The sequence below is a fragment of the Hemitrygon akajei genome, chromosome 18 (assembly GCF_048418815.1).
Source record: "Hemitrygon akajei chromosome 18, sHemAka1.3, whole genome shotgun sequence".
Lineage (NCBI taxonomy): Eukaryota > Metazoa > Chordata > Chondrichthyes > Myliobatiformes > Dasyatidae > Hemitrygon > Hemitrygon akajei.
The window spans coordinates 63,818,923-63,835,926 of NC_133141.1; the positions used below are offsets into that span (position 1 = coordinate 63,818,923).

Consider the following 17,004-nt stretch of genomic DNA (forward strand, 5'->3'; position numbering starts at 1 on the left):
TACACCGAATGCCTTCTTAACCACAGATTCAACCTGCGCAGCTGCTTTGAGCGTACTATGGACTCGGACCCCAAAATCCTTCTGATCCTCCACACTGTCAACAGTCTTACCATTAATACTATATTCTGCCATCATATTTGACCTACCAAAATGAACTACTTCACACTTATCTGGGTTGAAGTCCATCTGCCACTTCTCAGCCCAGTTTTGCACCCAATCAATGTTCCACTGTAACTCTGACAGCCCTCCACACTATAAACTACTCCTCCAACTTTTGTGTCATCAGCAAACTTACTAACTCATCCCTCCACCTCCTCATCCAGGTCATTTATAAAAATCACGAAGAGTAAGGGTCCCAGAACAGATCCCTGAGGCACACCACTGGTGACCAACCTCTATGCAGAATATGACCCATCTACAACCACTCTTTGCCTTCTGTGGGTGAGCCAATTCTGGATCCACAAAGCAATGTCCCCTTGGATCCCATGCCTCCTTACTTTCTCAATAAGCCTACATGGGGTACCTTATCAAATGCCTTGCTGAAATCCATATACGCTACATCTACTGCTCTACCATCATCAATGTGTTTAGTCACATCCTCAAAAAATTCAATCAGGCTTGTAAGACACGACCTGCCTTTGACAAAGCCATGCTGACTACTCCTAATCATATTATACCTCTCCAAATGTTCATAAATCCTGCCTCTCAGGATCTTCTCCATCAACTACCAACCACTGAGGTAAGACTCACTGGTCTATAATTTCCTGGGCTATCTCTGCTCCCTTTCTTGAATAAAGGAATAACATCCGCAACCCTCCAATCCTCCGGAACCTCTCCCGTCCCCATTGATGATGCAAAGATCATTGCCAGGGGCTCAGCAATCTCCTTCCTCGCCTCCCACAATAACCTGGGGTACATTTTGTCCGGTCCTGGCGACTTATCCAACTTGATGCTTTTCAAAAGCTCCAGCACATCTTCTTACTTAATATCTACATGCTCAAGCTTTTCAGTCTGCTGAAAGTCATCTCTACAATCACCAAGATCCTTTTTCATAGTGAATACTGAAGTAAAATATTCATTAAGTACTTCTGCTATTTCCTCCGGTTCCATACACACTTTCCTACTGTCACACTTGATGGGTCCTATTTTTCACGTCTTATCCTCTTGCTCTTCACATACTTGTAGAATGCTTTGGGGTTTTCCTTAATCCTGCCCGCCAAGGCCTTCTCATGGCCCCTTCTGGCTCTCCTAATTTCCTTCTTAAGCTACTTCCTATTAGCCTTATAATCTTCTAGATCTCTAACATTAGCTAGCTCTCTAAGCCTTTTCTTTTCTTCTTGACTAAATTTATTACAGCCTTTGTACACCACGGTTCCTGTCCCATTGGAACGTACCTATACAGAACTCTACTCTACACAAATATTTGCCACATTTCTTCCGTACTTTTCCCTGAGAACATCTGTTTCCAATTTAAGCCTCCAATTTCCTGCCTGATAGCCTCATAGTTCCCCTTACTCCAATTAAACGCTTCTCTAACTTGTCTGTTCCTATCTCTCTCCAATGCTATTGTAAAGGAGGTAGAATTATGATCACTATCTCTGAAATGTTCTCCCACTGAGAGATCTGACAGCTGGCCAGGTTCATTTCCCAATACCAAATCAAGTACAGCCTCTCCTCTTGTAGGCTTATCTCCATATTGTGTCAAGAAATCTTCCTGAACTCACCTGACAAACTCCACCCCATCTAAACCCCTTACTCTACGGAGATGCCCATCAATATTTGAGAAATTAAAATCTCCCATCATGACAACTCTGTTATTATTACACCTTTCCAGGATCTGTTTCCCTATCTGCTCCTCGATATCCCTGTTACTATTGGGTGGCCTATAAAAATCACCCAGTAAAGTTATTGACCCCTTCCTGTTCCTAACCTCCACCCACAGAGACTCCATAGACAATCCCTCCATGGCGTCCACCTTTTCTGCAGCCGTGACACTATCTCTGATCAACAGTGCCACGCCCCACCTCTTTTGCCTCCCTCCCTGTCCTTTCTGAAACATCTAAAACCTGGTACTTAAAGTAACCATTCCTGTCCCTGAGCCATCCAATTCTCTGTAATAGCCACCACATCATATCTCTAAGTACTGATCCACACTCTAAGCTCATCCACTTTGTTCACAACACTCCGTGCATTAAAATAGACACATCTCAAGCCTTCAGTCTGAGCGCGTCCCTTCTCTATCACCTGCCTATCCTCCCTCACACACTGTCTACAAGCTTTCTCTATTTGTGAGCTAACCATATCTTCACCAGTTTCTTCAGTTCGGTTCCCACCCACCCTCCCAACAATTCTAGCTTAAACTCACCCCAGTAGCCTCACCAAACCTCCCCACCAGGATATTGGTCCCCCTGGGATTCAATTGCAACCCATCCTTTTTGTACAGGTCACACCTGCTCCAAAAGAGGTCCCAATGATCCATAAATCTGAATGCTTGCCCCGTGCTCCAATCCCTCAGCCACGCATTTATCCTCCACCTGACTCTATTCCTATTCTCACTGTCACATGGCACAGGCACTTTCTGCTTTGTGCAGGGATCACTCCCTAGGCAACTCCCTTGTCCAAATTCATCCCTCCCCTCTGAACTCCCTCAAGGTACTTATCCTTGCAAGCGGAACATGTGCCACACCTGCCCCTACACCTTCTCCCTCACTACCATCCAGTGCCCAAAACAGTCCTTCCAGGTGAGGCGACACTTCACCTGTGAGTCTGATGGGGTCATATACTGTACCCAGTGCTCCTGGTGTGACCTCCTGTAAATCAGTGAGACCCAACATAGATTGGGAGACTGCTTTGCTGAGCACCTACATTCACCTGCCAGAAAAAGTGGGATCTCCCAGTGGTCACCCATTTTAATTCCACTTCCCATTCCCATTCCAGCATGTCAATCCACGGCCTCCTCTACTGCTGCAATGCAGCCGCACTCGGGTTGGAAGAGCAACACCTTATATTCCATCTGACTAGCCTCCAACCTGATGACATGAACATTGATTTCTCGAACTTCTTGTAATGCTACCTCTCCTCTCCCTCACCATTCCCCACTCACATATCCCTCTCTCACCTATCTCCTTACCTGCCAATCACCTCCCTCTGGTGCACCTCCCCCTGCCCTTTTTTTTCCTATAGATCCCCCCTTCTCCAGCCTTTTATCTCTTTCACCCATTGACTTCCCAGCTGTTTACTTCACCCTCTTTCCTTATTTCACCTATCGCCTACCGTCTTGTATTACTTCTTCCTCTGCACCCATCATCCTACTCTGACTTCTCATCTTTTTTCTCCAGTCCTGATGAAGGGTCTTGGCCTGAACAATTGACTGTTCACTCTTTTCCATAGATGCTGCCTGGACTGCTGAGTTCCTTCAGCATTTTGTGTGTGTTGCTTGGATTTCCAGCATCTGCAGAATCTCTTGTTGATGAAGGAAATGTCATAGTGGTTGACAAAAATTTAAAGTGGTGATGTAGAGAAAGTGAGGAGGAGAGGACAGGACAGAGGGAAGATTGGTGTATGGTGAAAAACAGAGACTAACCAACAGAGTGATGGTGATGGAAAATCAAATAGAATGATAATGAGACAAGAAATGAAACAAGAGATAGCATAGAGGAAGGGAAAACAAAAATGGCACTGGGCTTTCTGCAGCTGTTCTGAAACATGGAAGCCATGGTTTTGATCTGGAAGTTTTGGGCTCATGACTGAGTCTGGAAGGAAAGATGAGGCGATGTTAGTAAAAGTTCTATTGTGTTTTACTGGAAATGCCGAAGAGGCTAATGTTTGACTGAGCAGAATGGGACTGAAACACACAATTAAAATGGCAAAAGCAAAATACCACAGAGGTTGGAAATGTGAAATCAAACATGAAATCTAACAAGTACTCAGCAGATCAGGCAGCATCCATGGTAAGAGGTACAGTTAATGTTTTAGATCAATGACATCATCAGATCTGTTTGGTTGATACGATCCTTTTATACTGACTATCTCCCATCTTCTTCAGCCCTTCATCATTTCTACCCATCATCTCCCAATTTCTTACATTTCTTCCCTCACTTACCTTCTATCAACCCTTTCCCTCCACCTGGATCCATCTATCACCTGTCAGCTCTTACTTCATCCCTTTGCCTCACCTTATTATACTGACTGTGCCCTGTCTTTCTTTCTATTCCAGATGAATGGTCTGGGCCCAGAACATCAACTGTCCACTTGCCTCCATAGATGCTGCCTGACCTACTGAGGTCCTCCAGTACCTTTGTGTAATGCTCCAAATTTTTAGCATCTGCATTCTCTTTCGTCTTGAGCTTTATTAAAATGACAACTTTGCAGAAACTCAGGATGATGCCACAGATGCTGTTTGACCTGCTCGCTGTTCCTAGCTTTTTCTCAACTTTCTTCAGCATTTTGCTTTTCCCTTTTTAATTCTCTATTTCACTCCTGTTCTGCTCTTTTAGGGGCAACTGCACAGCCATCAAAGCCACATCTACAGAATTCATTAGAGCTACCCAGCAAATAATGTGCCAAATCTGTGCCAGATATCCTGGTGTAGAGGAAAGCAAAGCCTTACTACCTAAACCCAGCCCAAGGGGACCTGATTATTTGAGCAACACTCACAAAATGTTGGTGGACACAGCAGGTCAGGCAGAATCTATAAGGAGAAGCGCTGTCAATGTTTCGGGCTGAGACCCTTCGTCAGGACTTTCCTCGTGTTTACCTGATTATTTGTGTTTGATTAAGATCATGTTGGTTGCATATTTGTTCAGATTGGAGTGTGACAGAATCAAAATCAGGACCAGGTTTACTGACACTAATATCTGTCTTGAAATTTTTTGCTTTCATGAATACATGGGTCCATTTTCTGTTCAGAAATCTGATGGTGAGGGGGGAAGAAGTTGTTCCTAAAACATTGAGTGTATGTCTTCAGATTCATGTACCTCCTCCCTGTAATGAGAAGAGAGCATGACCTGGATGACGGGGTTCTTAATAATGGATGCTGTGTTTTTGAGGCACTGCGTACTGAAGATAGTTATTCCAACTAGTATTATTAACTTTATTATATTTGTTTTTCATAACACCCAAAAAAGGTGAGTTGAAAACATCTTAGGGTATTAATAGAAGTAACATCCAATGAGCTGGAAAATTTGTCAATTTGGTAGTGTCATAATCTTGAGAATGCTGGATTATTGGCGTTTTACTGAATCTGCAATGACTCCTTCATGTGGGGGTATAGCTCAGTGGTAGAGCATTTGACTGCAGATCAAGAGGTCCCTGGTTCAAATCCAGGTGCCCCCTCTTTGTTTTCACATGCATAATTTTAATTGTTTCTCTTTCCTACCTTACAATATTTGAGTTTAAAACAAAAGCTCTGAGGCCCACAGTATGAGGGAGCGAAGTTTAGCGAACATTTCAGTATGCTCAGTAGAATTTTTATGTTTCATGTCATTTAATTCAATCTGCTAGGCAGGCAGACCCCAGCACTGCTCCCTAATTACCTACCCAAGGATATCTGAACCCATGTGCTGCTTACCCACACATCATTATGGAGATAGGACTCTTATAGAGACTATACTTATTCATGAAATAAAGCTCTTGCAAGGTCTTCCAAGAAGAGAAGAAACAGGCTCGTCAGCCTCTCCAGCTCATTATACTGTTCATAAGATCATTACTGTTCTATAACCTAACTCAAGCTCCCTACCATTGCTCCATATAATGTAATGACCTTAGCTGGATTCTGTGACCTACAGATTCACTTCCAAGGATTTGTTACAACTCATTTCTCAGTTTTTTTAATGTCTTTTACAAATTAGTGTTTGCCAGTCATTATCTGTTTACATACAGTCTTTCATAAAATCTGTGTATTTCTTTTTTCCCTACAACAAAATGAATCTCAAGATAGTATATGGTAATCTATTCATACTTCAATAATGAACTTACTTTGAACTTTGAATATTCACATGGACTAATAGTTCAATAGTACAATAAGGTAGACTCTTCACCCTCACACTACTTTGTCCTGGGTGTCAACATCTCTAAAGATCTATCCTGGACACAACATATTGATGTGATTACAAAGAAGATACTACAGTGGCTATAGGATTTCAGACAATTTGGTATGTCACCAAAAACTCCAGCTAATTTAGGCAGTTGTACCATGGAGAACAGTCGCATCACCATCTGGTAGGGAGAATCAGAAAACGTTGTAGAGGGTTGCAAACTCAGCCAGATCCATCATGGGCCACTAGCTTCCCCAGAACTGAAGACATCTTCAAACGGTGATGCCTCAAAAAGGCGGCATCCATCACTAAGGACCCCCATCACCCAGGACACGCCCTCCTTTCATTGCTACCATCAGGGATGAGGCACAGGAGCCTGAAGGCACACCTCAATATTTCAGGAACTGTTTCTTCCTTTTTGCCATCAAATTTCTGAACAGACAATGAACCAACCCAAATATCACCTCAATATTTTTGCTCTCCATTGCACTACTTATATACTTTATTATTATTGTGTTTTATAATTTATATAGTGCACTGTGCTGTTGCCACAAAACAACAAATTGCATGACATATGTCAGTGATACTAAATCTGATTCTGATTCTGTTTACCCGCACCACATTTTCTCTGTAGCTATTACACTTTATTTTGCATTGTTACTGTCATTGTTACCTTGTTCAACCTTGATGCATTGTGTAATGGTCTGATCTGTATGAATAACATGCAAGGAAAGCTTTTCACTGTATTTGATACATGTGGCAATAATAAACCAATTCAAATCCTAAAAAGCCGTGACTGCAACTCTGTGAGTAGTTTTGTTCCTCTTACTAAATGAACTACAATGTATTCTGGCTAATTAGACCATCGGTTAATTGCAGCTGCCAATCATTTGGGACAACTCTTAAAAAAAAGCTAATTGAGAAAATAGCCTGGATTTCCTTCATTGCCAAAAAATTTCTAACGTCAGATGCATGCACTCGTATAGTGATCAGGCACTACACCGTGCTTAGAGCAAAGTTTTAAAATAGTTACATGAGTTTGTGTTCAAAAAAACAGTGATTTTTCTCACTGTTAAGCAGTAAGACAATTTGGGACTGTTTTGTTCAACGTGGTTTCAAGTATTCAGGCTTAGAGATGCTAAAAACAGCTGGGAGTGAAAATGAAATAATTTCACTACTTTAACAAGTTAGAAACTACGAAGAATTTGAAGGTATTGACAATCATGTTGAATGATACAAAGAAAATGAAGATTTGGACAACGTAATCACCAGTAGCATTGTATGAAGGCAGTCCATTATCTGCATGAGGTGTCTGGGCTGACTTTGTTCATTTACACAAAATCTAAAGAACATAACAGCATACACTGGATAAATTCCTCCATCGCTAACGATTAATACACAGTTTTATAGTACTGTAGTAGCATTGGTACTGTTCTAATTTGTTCTGTATTTCATTTAAATACATACTGTAATTTGTTACTCAGTTAAATGGTAGCTGGTCTTTTTTTATACCTGTTTAACTATTTCAAAGAAACTTCAGAGGTGTATAAGACGATGAGAGGCATTGATCATGTGGATAGTCAGAGACTTTTTCCCAGGGCTGAAATGGCCAATACAAGAGGGCACAGTTTTAAGGTGCTTGGAAGTAGGTACAGAGGAGATGTCAGGAGTAAGTTTTTTCTGCAGAGAGTGGTGAGTGCATGGAATGGGCTGCCGGCGGTGGTGGTGGAGGTGGAAATGATAAGGTCTTTTAAGAGACTCCGGGATAGGTACACGGAGCTTAGAAAAATAGAGGGCCATGGGTGACCCTAAGTAATTTCTAAGGTAAGGACATGTTTGGCACAGCTTTGTGGGCGGAAGGGCCTGTATTGTGCTATGTTTCAGCTAATTGGGGCAACCACTTAATAGGGTGTATTGGTGTTGATATGGCCCAATTAAGTGGAATCCACTGTACTTGTTGACATTGGAGGCAGCCCAAAAGAGATTTATTCGGCTAATTCTTAGTTAGGCACATAGATGAAGATAAAATGGAGGGGTCTGTAAGACGGAAACATTAGATTTATCTTGTAGTAAGTTAAAACATTAGCACATCTTGTTCAACGTTCAACCACTTCCATTGAATACTGTTCAATGTTCAACCACTTCTGATGGTCACTCTATATACAGAACTCTATTCTGTACATGAAGAAATTAACCCTTGGGTCCTTCTTGGTAGGAAGAATGAGAAGGGGCATGGGATAATAGGGTTGTCTTAAAATGAGCAACTAAAGAAATTATATCTACCTACTTTGACATTTAGAAGAATGATGGATGAAAGACAAGATCCTAATAGGGCATTACAGGGTAGATGTTGGAATGTTTTCACCAGTGGGAGAGTATTGAATATAAGGGACATAGATACAAAGTTAAGTCATTTAAAACTAAGGTCTGTAGGAATTTCTTGCAGAAGGTAGCAAATCACTGGAAATCTCTACCCTAGAGGATCATGGAGGTTGGATCAAGAGAGGGTATTTAAAGAAGCACAGTTTTTCATTGATTCTATTATATTTCTTTGTTTTACTGTGAATGCTTGCAAGAAAGTGAATCTCAAGGTAGTGCATGCAGACATAAGCCATAAGACAAAGGAGCAGAATTAGGCCATTCAAACCATCGAGTCTGCTCCGCCATTCTATCATGGCTGAATTATTATCCCAATTACATTCTCCTGCCTTTTCCCTGTAACTTTTGACACCTTTACTACTCCAGAGCCTGTCAACTTCTGATTTAATAACTTGGCCTCCACAGCCATATGTGACAATGAATTCCACAGATTCACCACCCTCTGGCTAAAGAAATTCCTCCTCATCTCATTTATGGAAGATCGGGGAATTGAGGGCTATGGGGAATTGGTATGGAAGAGGATGTGAGGCCTGGGGCTGGCCAGCCTGATTGGTAGGACAGGTTTAAGGGGCTGAGTGGTCCACCTCTACTTCTATTTAATCATGCCTGAACCGAAGACAACAGACATTGTGACCTTGCCTTGTAATAATGATAGGGGACTTGAGAGCGAACGAGCTATAGTTTCACAGTCAAAATGCTGGAGGAACTATGGAGATTCCTGAATGGAAAATGAGTCTATGAACACTACCTCATTTTCCCTCTCTTTTTGCACTAATATTTAACATATATTCTTGTAATTTATAGTTTTTTAAACTATTATATATTGCAATGCACTGCTACCACAAAACAACAAATTTCACAACTTATGCCAGTGATATTAAACCTGATTTTGATGCTGGAGGGGCATAAACAGTCAATGTCTATTCATCAGGCTTGGAAAGGAATGGGGAAGAAGCCAGAATAAAAAGATGTGGGACAGTAAGGAGTACAACTGGCAGATAGTAGGTGAGACCAAATGAGGTAAAAGGAGTAAGAAGCTGGGAGGGGATAGGTGGAAAAGGTAAAGGGCTGAAGAAGAAAGAATCTTATAGGAGAGGACAGGGGATCATGGAAGAAGCCTATCACCTTTCACATGTCACCTATCACCAGCCAGCTTGTACTCCTTCCCCTCCTCCTACCATCTTACTGTGGCTTATTACCCTGACACCTGGGATTCATAACTGAAGAAAGTGGAGTGGATCGGTTGTGGCTGTTTACCCTGAGGGATGAGCTCATAGAGGTTTATAAAACCACAAGGTGGATAGTCGCACTCTTTTTCCCAGGGCAGGGAAATCTAAAACTAGAGGGCATAGGGATAATATGGACCAGGGTAAGAGATTTAATATTTAGGGTAAAATATGAAAGCCAGCTAGCAAACAATATCAAAGTGGATAGTAAAAGCTTTTTCAAGTATGTAAAAATAAAAGAGAGATGAGAGTGGATATAGGACCACTAGAAAAATGAGGCAGGAGATGGTAGATGAACTAAATGAGTATTTTGCATCAGTCTTCACTGTGGAAGACACTAGCAGTGTGCCAGAAGTTGAAAGCTGCGAGGGAAGAGAAGTGAGTGCAGTTGCTATTACAAGGGAGAAGGTGCACAAAAAGCTGAAAGAACTAAGGGCACATAAGTCAGCCGGGCCAGATGAACTGCTCCCTAGGGTTCTGAGAGATGTAGCGGTAGAGATTGTGGAGGCATTAGTAATGATCTTTCAAAAATTATTGGACTCTGGCATGGTGCCAGTGGACTGGAGCACTGCAAATGTCACTTCAATCTTTAAGAAAGGAGAAAGGCAACAGAAAGGAAATTACTAGCAAGAGAGTGGCAAATTAAATACAATGTTGGAAAATGCATGGTCATGCACTTTGATAGTAGAAATAAATGTGCAGACTATTTTCTAAATGGGGAGAAAATCCAAAAATCTGAGATGCAAAGGGACTTGAGAGTCCTTGTGCAGAACACCCTAGGTTAACTTGCAGGTTGAGTCAGTGGTGAGGAAGGCAAATGCAACATTAGCATTCATTTTAAGAGGTCTAGAATAAAAGAGCAGGGTTGTAATGCTAAAGTCTCACCTTGAGTGTTGTGAACAGTTTTGGGCTCCTCATCTAAGAAAAGATATGCTGACATTGGAAAGGGTTCAGAGGAATTTCACAAGGGTGATTCTGGGAATGAAAGTGTTTTCATATGATGAACGTTTGATGGCTCTGAGTCTGTACACACTGGAATCTAGAAGGATGACAGGGGATCTCATTGAAACCTTTCAAACATTATAAGGCCTAGACAGAGTAGATGTGGAAAGGATATTTCCCGTGATGGGAGAGTCTAGGACAATTGGGCACAGCCTCAGGATAGAGCGGTACCCATTTAAAACAGAGATGTGGAGAAATAGATATGTAGAATGGTTGAGGGGTGGGAATCAAATTGAAGAGACTAGGAGAGAGGAGGTTAGTTTACGAATAGAAAAAGTGAGTAGACAGTGTGTGAGGGAGGATAGGCAGGTGACAGAGAAGGGGAGCGCTCAGACCAAAGATGTAGGTGAGAAGGAAGAAAAAGAAAATAAAGTTGTTTGCACCGTTAGGGATAAACAGAGAGTAAGAGGTGGAGAGTTTCTTAAATGCATCTATTTTAATGCTAGGAGCATTCTAAGAAAGGTGGATGAGCTTAGAGCATGGATTGATACCTGGAAATATGATGTTGTAGCTATTAGTGAAACATGGTTGCAGGAGGGGTGTGATTGGCAACTAAATATTCTTGGATTTTGTTGCTTCAGGTGTGATAGAATCGGAGGGGCAAGAGGGGGAGGTGTTGCATTGCTTGTCAGAGAAAATATGACAGCGGTGCTTTAGCAGGATAGATTAGAGGGCTTGTCTAGGGAGACTATTTGGGTGGAATTGAGGAATGGGAAAGGTGTAGTAACACTTATAGGGGTGTATTATAGACTACCTAATGGAGAGTGAGAATTGGAGGAGCAAGTTTGTAAGGAGATAGCAGATATTTGTAGTAAGCACAAGGTTGTGATTGTGGAAGATTTTAATTTTCCACACATAGACTGGGAAGCCCAAACTATAAAAGGGATGGATGGTTTGGAGTTTGTAAAATGTGTGCAGGATAGTTTTTTGCAGCAATACATAGAGGTACCAACTAGAGAAGGGGCAGTGTTGGATTTCCTGTTAGGGAATGAGATAGGTCAGGTGATGGAGGTATGTGTTGGGGAGCACTTCACGTCCAGTGATCACAATGCCATTCATTTCATTATAATTATGGAGAAGGATAGGACTGGACCCAGGGTTGAGATCTTTTGATTGGAGAAAGGCTAACTTTGAGGAGATGTGAAAGGATTTAGAAGGAGTGGATTGGGATAATTTGTTTTATGGGAAGGATGTAATCGAGAAATGGAGGTCATTTAAAGGTGAAATTTTGAGGGTATAGAATCTTTATGTTCCTGTTAGGTTGAAAGGAAAGGTTAAAAGTTTGAGAGTGCCATGGTTTTCAAGGGATACTGGAAACTTGGTTCAGAAAAAGAGAGAGATCTACAATAAATATAGGCAGCATGGAGTAAATGAGGTGCTCGAGGAATATAAAGAATGTAAAAAGAATCTTAAGAAAGAAATTAGAAAAGCTAAAAGAAGATATGAGGTTGCTTTGGCAAGGAAGGGGAAAATAAATCCAAAGGGTTTCTACTGCTATATTAATAGCAAAAGGATAGTGAGGGATAAAATTGGTCCCTTAGAGAATCAAAGTGGACAGCTATGTGTGGAGCCAAAAGAGATGGGGTAGATTTTGAACAATTTCTTTTCTTCGGTATTCACTAAGGAGAAGGATATTGAATTGTGTAAGGTAAGGGAAACAAGTAGGGTAGTTATGGAAACTATGATGATTAAAGAAGAGGAAGTACTGGTGCTTTTAAAGAATATAAAAGTGGATAAGTCTCCGAGTCCTGGCAGGATATTCCCTAGGACCTTGAGGGAGGTTAGTGTAGAAATAGCAGGGGCTCTGACAGAAATATTTCAAATGTCATTAGAAATGGGGATGGTGCCAGAGGATTGGCGTATTGCTCATGTGGTTCCATTGTTTAAAAAGGGTTCTAAGAGTAAACCTAGCAATTATCGGCTTGTAAGTTTGACGTCAGTGGTGGGTACAATAATGAAAAGTATATTTAGAGATGGTATATATACTTTGTAATTATCTGGATAGACAGGGTCTGATTAGAAACAGTCAACATGGATTTGTGCGTGGAAGGTCATGTTTGACAAATCTTATTGAATTTTTTGAAGAGGTTACTGGGAAAGTTGACGAGGGTAAAGCAGTGGATGTTGTCTATATGGACTTCAGTAAGGCCTTTGACAAGGTTCCGCATGGAAGGTTATTTAGGAAGGTTCAATCTTTAGGTATTAATATTGAAGTAGTAAAATGGATTGAACAGTGGCTGGATGGGAGATGCCAGAGAGTAGTGGTGGATAACTGTTTGTCAGGTTGGAGGCCGTTGACTAGTGGTGTGCCTCAGGGATCTGTACTGGGTCCAATGTTGTTTGTCATATACATTAATGATCTGGATGATGGGGTGGTAAATTGGATTAGTAAGTATGCAGATGATACTAAGGTAGGTGGCGTTGTGGATAATGAAGTAGGTTTTCAAAGCTTGCAGAGAGATTTCGGCCAGTTAGAAGAGTGGGCTGAATGATGGCAGATGGTGTTTAATGCTGATAAGTGTGAGGTGCTACATTTTAGTAGGAATAATCCAAATAGGACATACATGGTAAATGTTAGGGCATTGAGGATTGCAGTAGAACAGAGTGATCTAGGAATAATGGTGCATAGTTTCCTGAAGGTGGAATCTCATGTGGATAGGGTGGTGAAGAAAGCTTTTGGTATGCTGGCCTTTATACATCAGAGCATTGAGTATAGGAGTTGGGATGTAATATTAAAATTGTAGGAAAGATGTCAACAAAATAAAGAGAATACAGAGGAGATTTACTAGAATGTTACCTGGGTTTCAGCACCCAAGTTACAGAGAAAGGTTGAACAAGTTAGGTCTTTATTCTTTGAAGCGTAGAAGGTTGAGGGGGGACTTGATAGAGGTATTTAAAATTATGAGGGGGATAGATAGAGTTGACATGGATAAGCTTTTTCCATTGAGAGTAGGGGAGATTCAAACAAGAGGACATGAGTTGAGAGTTAAGGGGCAAAAGTTTAGGGGTAACACAAGAGGGAACTTCTTTACTCAGAGAGTGGTAGCTGTGTGGAACGAGCTTCCAGTAGAAGTGGTAGAGGCAGGTTCGATATTGTCATTTAAAAAAAATTGGATAGGTATATGGACAGGAAAGGAATGGAGGGTTATGGGCTGAGTGCAGGTTGGTGGGACTAGGTGAGAGTAAGCGTTCGGCACGGACTAGAAGGGCTAAAATGGCCCATTTCCATGCTGTAATTGTTATATGGTTATATGTTATATGTGGAAATTTCTTTAGCCAGAGGGTGATGAATTTGTGGAATTTGTTACCACAGGCAGCTGTGGAGGTCAGGTTGTTGGGTGTATTTAATGCAGAGCTTGATAGGTTCTGGATTAGACACAACATCAAAGGTTATTGGGAGAAGGCTAAGGAGTGGAGCTGAGGAAGGGAAAATAGGATCAGCCCTGACTGAATGGCCGAGCAGACTCAATGGGCCCAACGACCTAATTCTGTTCCTATGTCTTGTGGTCTTATGGTCTAAAAGACAAGGTGAATATGATGAAAATAACAGAGAACAGTAATGATCTGAAATTCGGTTAGTGTTAGAATGGTGAAGATCAGGGTAGCACAGTGGTACACCTGGTGGAGCCACTACCTCACAATTTCGGCTACCTTGGTTCAATGCTGATCTTCAGTGCTGTTTGTGTGGAGTTTGCATGTTCACCCTGCAGGCATGCTGTTTCCCCCAGGTGTCCAATTTCTTCCCACATCCCAAAGGAGAGCAGGTTGGTAAGTTAATTGGTCAGTGTGAATTGTCTGTGGTGTTCTGATGAGTGGTGGACCATTTACAGGAAGACTATTGAGAATGTCCTTATCAACTGCATCACCATCTGGTATGGGAATTGCAAAGCATCTCACTCCATGATCCTACAAAGAATTCTGAGGACTGCTGAGAGAATCATCAGGGTTTCTCTTCTATCCATCAGAGATATGTAACAGGAATGCTGTGTACACAGGGCCATTAGCATTGTCAAGGATCCCTTCCATCACTCTCACAATCTCTTTGACTACCCCCCCCCCCCCACACACATAAGGCAGGAAATACAGTAGCATTAGGACATTGACTGTTAGGATGGGAAATAGCTTATTCCCCCAGGCCATGAGACTCCCAGCCACCACACAAGTCTCATCACTTATGAAGCACTAGTAGAGTTATACTGTTTACTTTTGACTTTTGTGTAAATGAACCTTATACTGAACGCAGACCTTCTGGAATATATTTTATTATTTGTTAATTTATTTGGGGTAATACAAGTTGAATACCCCTTATCCTAAATTTCAAAATCCGAAAACCTCCAAAATCCAATTTTTTTTTTAGTGCTGACATGATGTCACAAATGAAAAATTCCATAAGGCACTGGGAAGGTTCCCAGATGATCCACGGGTCTCTGAGCACAACAGACAATTCTGAGAAGTGACCTCACATGTGTAATGAACAAAAGTTAATGAAAAATAGAAAAAAAACGCTGCCTAAAGCAAAAAATAAAGATCTTGATTGTGTATTGAGAGAGTGGATTCATCAGCATTGGAGTGAATATATATCGATTAACAGTATGCCGATCATGAAACAAAGATCTATCATTAAGAACTGAAAATTGAAGATAATTGTGAATATTCAGCAAGCTGGTTGCAAAAAATTAAGAAAAGGCATGGCATTAAATTTTTTTAAATGTCTGCTGATCATGAAGCAGTACAGAAATCCACTGATTTGCTGAGATTGTCACTGATGAAAATCCAACACCAGAATAAATCTATAATGCTGATCATAAACACGAGGAAGTCTGCAGATGCTGGAAATCCAGAGTAACACACACAAAATGCTGAAGGAACTCAGCAGGTCAGGCAGCATCTATGGAAAGGAATAGATAATCAACCATTTGGGTTGAGACCCTTCTTCAGGACTGAGAAAGAAGGGGGAAGATGCCAGAATAAAAAGGTGGTGGGAGGGGAAGGAAGCTTGCAGATTGTTTTTATACCTTACATAAAAGCTAAAAAAAAAGTAAAATACAAATACAGTGTACTGTAACCTTTTAATGAAAACATAACATCTTAGGCGGAGAAATTTAAAAAATTTGTTGTTCAGCAACTGATTCAGGTATTGTGCTGCTTTTGTTACTGTGCTCATATTATATTTTCAATAAATTTGTGGTATGTAATAATTTTTACAGTTAAGTACACATGTGTGATGAGCAAATATAAGACAAAAACATTTATCGGTAAAACATAAATTCAGAGTCAGAAATTATGGCAATCCCAAAAATTACAACATCCAAGAAAAATCTGAAATCCAAAATGCTTCTGGCCCCAAGTATTTCAGATAAGGAGTACTAAGGCTACATCCACACTAGACCGGATAATTTTGAAAACGTCGGTTTCATGTAAAAACGATAGGCGTCCACACTATGCGTTTTAAAAAATATCTCTGTCTACATTGAAACGGATATTTTGGTGAATCTCCTCCTACTGCGCATGCGCAGGACACATCTACCGAAAACAAGCGACATGTTTGGTGTTGAACCTTACAGTGAAAGACTTGATGCGTGTTTGTTCAGTTACAGACTAGAAAAACTTTAACGACGGGTAGCTGTTGGCTCTCACGCAGGAAGATTTAAAAATAAAGAAAACAAATACTGAAGTGTATGGAGGCAACCGACTGGGAGTTCACAGACTGTATGACCCAGCTGACGACGAACATTGAAAAACTGACTAACTCTGTTGCATTAATAAAGCACCTTGTTAAATGTATAAAACATGTCTGCATCAGTATTATCTTATATTTCCATACAATGTTACATTAGGCTGTTACACATCTACTGTCAGAGAAGTACTTGCATAAATAGGTAAACCACCTTCATACAAGCAAGGACAGAAAACAGGGCAAAGTGAGTATACTTATTTATTCAGTAAGTTATGGGTCAAAGTATTTAGTGAGTACATTTCTAACTCTTCTGGCTTCAGTTTCGTTGCCGTCTGTTCTGAAATTGTTAGGTTGCGTTCAAGAAATCAATGAAATGATGCGCTGCTGTCTGACAGCGTTTTCAGATTTCTCCAGTTACCCTGTCCACACTGATCTGCCCAAGCAGTGTTTTCAAAATTACACACCCTGGAAAGTGTTTCTGAAAACCTCCGGTTTCGGGGGGCGAAAACAGAGGGTAAAAACGAAGAGAAAAAGCTTCGGTTACGGATTCATCCGGTGTAGTGTGGACGTAGCCTAAATCTATTTTACTTTGTGTTGTGTGTGAGTTATCTGTATTGCGTTGTGCACCTTGGCCTCAGAGGAACACTGTTTCATTTGGCGGTATACATTACTGGCAATAAACTTA

General features: G+C 41.1%; 1 long non-coding RNA gene and 1 other non-coding gene across 2 annotated transcripts in view; one reads left to right on the forward strand and one right to left on the reverse strand.

The window, feature by feature from the left end:
- Positions 1-17,004, reverse strand: part of LOC140741613 (uncharacterized) — a 49,235-nt gene that overhangs the window by 17,679 nt on the left and 14,552 nt on the right. The window lies entirely within an intron of this gene.
- Positions 5,263-5,334, forward strand: trnac-gca (transfer RNA cysteine (anticodon GCA)). The gene has a single exon. It is a non-coding gene; the product is annotated as a tRNA-Cys (tRNA).